Below are 3457 nucleotides of genomic sequence, written 5' to 3'. Positions count from 1 at the left end.
TATATATATATACAGAACTATGTATTGTATAATAAGAATTGTGAAATAACAATACATAATTATATATATTTTAAATATGTATGAATGAAAATGATAAATATAAGAGATAGTACGTCATTCATGTTACTTTAAAAAGACTGGTTTTTTTAAGGAACAATAATCGTCATTAATTACACAAATTAATCTACTAGTAAGATAACGTGAAATTTGATAAACGCGTACTAACATTCAATTTATTCACGCTTTGATAAAATCTTTTGATTAGCACATGCAACGAAACGCACTATGAAAAATCTAATTTAGACTCTCATCTGATCTTTCTAAATTTTGCTCGAAAAACAGTATATGATAATGAAGTTGCAATAATATTACATTATACACGAGTATCTTATCAATTTCTCTGTCCGACAAAATAGTATTTTTATGAGTGTTCCCAGGAAATAATCTTCGTGATTGACTAACAATATTAACAGCAAATTAACGTTTTTTTTTTTTTGCAGATTTACTATCCGGAAGTATTTAAATCGTCCGTTATTGTTGGCTGATGAATGACAGTGAAGAATGCATATGCAGGTTAGTTCAACAGATATATATGTGTAACATAAATTCCAAAAAAGTAATTTTGTCAATGTGTCAATCATAAAATCTTTTTTCTAAAAGATACCAGTGTAAAAAGTATTCGTACAGAGAAAATATTTTTTTGAAAAACTTTATTTTTAAAAAGTAAGTATTGTCCAGCGAAAAATGAGTCACCGAATTGATGTCGAATCAACATAAATATGATGATTTTAACATCAATTTGACATCGATTTGACGTTTAATTGACGATCATTTCTTGTTGGATAATTAATAATTTATTCATAAAGACTAAAATAGACTGTATGTTTCTTAAAATGATATGTATCAAAAAAATGTGTATTAATTATACAAAATCATCTGAAAAATAAGCGAAAATTAAAAATTGTATTATTTGAATGCTCAAAAAGTATTTATATAAACGAGAAATTTAGATCTAAAATTAGAAATACATGCGGATGCTCATTTGTTTATGTTAGAACAGAACATATTCATTGTATAAAATTGTTAATTAATGTTTATTTTCTTCAAATAAGACTTTTTTTGTAACAAATTTCCTTGTACGAATACTTTTTGCTCTCACTATGTACAATCCTCTCGCTTGTAGTAGAATTAATGTTAATTCAATCATTTCAATTTCCGTGAAATTTGCGATCATACTTTACATTATACAGGTTCCATATGTATTTGCATATACATTATGAAACAGAGTACTTTAGATGATTTTATCAGAGTAATCTATACAAAATTATGCGAAAGACAATCGTGCTATTTCGATTACCATTGTCGTTAATTAAATTCGAAGAACCATGACCTTACAGCATATATTGCAACGAGTATAGCCATGTAAAAGAACGCTCGCACGCGAACCAAGGTGAGAGTGACATTGATCTTGTTTATCGAATTTGCGTGAGAGATATTTATGTCATATACTTTAGAATGTCTTGATTTTTTAACGATCTAAAATGTGTACATTACGTGTACGTAAACTTTTGAATTTTAATTAATGATAATTTTATTGATGGCGTTTTAATTGCTATGACGTATATATGTTAGTGCGAAGAGTCTAGTATACGAATACTTTGTATATCAGGGAATTACCTGCGCGAAACAGAGAAAGGCGATTTTTTTTTAACGACTGTTCGGCAGCGAGAATATTTCGTAACGATAATAGTAGAGGTAGCAACGATTATATCCAATATCCACAGCATATTGAACATTTACACTATTATATATTTTGATAATTTAATAAAATTATTTTTAAACCTGTATTTATACTTTTTAGATACTTTAGTAAAATTCTTTCCGTGTAAAAATAAAATAATTTTGTCATACTTACAATCCTTTGTTACGTTAATTAATATTCGTTATAATTACGGCCGATATATTTGATAAGGATCTAGAAATGTCATCATAGAATAACATTCGCATTGCTGTTTTCTTCTACAGTATTATTTATCGACTTTGTTGTGGGGATCAGACGTATATTAGGTTTTGGATTTGCAGTCCAACGAGGAAGATTAACTACGAACTTGTAAAAAGTTTCGCCTGGACATTCTGTGTCTCGCACTTGTCGATGACCAATCACATTGTAATTCTTCTTTATCTTGCCGAGTAAAACTCCATAAGCTATCAGCTTGTTCAACGCCTTCAGGGCGGCCTCGTTCGGAAGAAAGTCTACGAAATCATATTTTACGTGCGTCGTAATGATTTTTTTTGACGTAGAAGACGATATGATATCTCAAGGAAAATGCCTTATATGTTGTTTTTACATAAAAGATTAATTTTTTTTAGTAAAGTCAACTTGAGATGACACTCTGAGGCTTTTAAATGATAATTTATCTTCCATTTATACATGCAATTTAATATTTCTTAACTGTAGTACAAAAGAAACTGATATAAAAACAAGAATCATTTTTCAATAAGAAAAATTTGACAATCATTTTCAATGATTTTTTAAAAATTATTAATCTTTGTTCGATGGAATGTTATTTGATTTACGGAAAAAAATACTTTTTACTCAAATACTAAATACTAAATACAAATACTAAATACTCAAGTATCTAAAAACTTGGCTAAATACAAATCTAGAAATAATTTTATTGGACTATTGAAATAATTATGTAGGACGTTTTGGCTGATTGCTAGAATGTCAAAATTGTTTTGCAGCATTACTCATTATGTTTAAGTATCCTATACAATTATTTTAGTAGTTTAATAAAATTAATTTTAAAACTCTGTGTCAAGTTGAATTTTTTAAATGCTTGAATAAAATCGATCTGTGTATTATATCTATATATCTGACGAAACATCAATAGTATTTATAATGCCTTAATTACCGAGGAACTCTCCCATAATGCATATGCCAATATTCTGGGTATTGTATCCAATTGCACGTGCGCCAATATAATCCCAACCGCGACCCAATGACGCCAATGTCGAAATTATAGCCAATGTCCCACCAGCCTCGCTGATTCAGAAGCAAATCTTGACAGGTTCTAACGATATCAGAACACGTCTCCTAATCCCGACAGTACTTAGGTATACTGCCATGATGGACCACTACAAGCTGGTTTTATTGGCATGATCTCGAAAATGAGATGTTTTCTGGAATTCCATTTCTTTCGGCTGACAATTCTTAGACATTCTGAACACCGAGAATCTATTGTGTTGTCCGGAAAGTTCATGCCGATTTTGAAAGAAAATTGAAACGCAGAAGATTTAAATTTTAGTATACATTTATTAAATTATATAGGTTAGTTGGCACTAACTTTCCGGACAATCCAATATTATAGATAAGTTATTATTAATAAATTATTTTCGAATTAAATTAATTCTTCGTAGGTTTTGAACAGTCTTAAGATACGGACAAAAAGATTAA

At 29.0% G+C, this 3457-nt stretch overlaps 1 pseudogene; it reads right to left on the bottom strand.

The window, feature by feature from the left end:
- Nucleotides 1-1983: 1983 nt before the first annotated feature.
- LOC108685959 overlaps nt 1984-3457 on the bottom strand; it is a 3234-nt pseudogene continuing 1760 nt past the window's right edge.

Source organism: Atta colombica, unplaced genomic scaffold (assembly GCF_001594045.1).
Source record: "Atta colombica isolate Treedump-2 unplaced genomic scaffold, Acol1.0 scaffold163, whole genome shotgun sequence".
Taxonomy (NCBI): domain Eukaryota; kingdom Metazoa; phylum Arthropoda; class Insecta; order Hymenoptera; family Formicidae; genus Atta; species Atta colombica.
The sequence above is the reverse complement of the archived record's forward strand: the minus strand, read 5'-3'. Positions and strand labels throughout refer to the sequence as shown.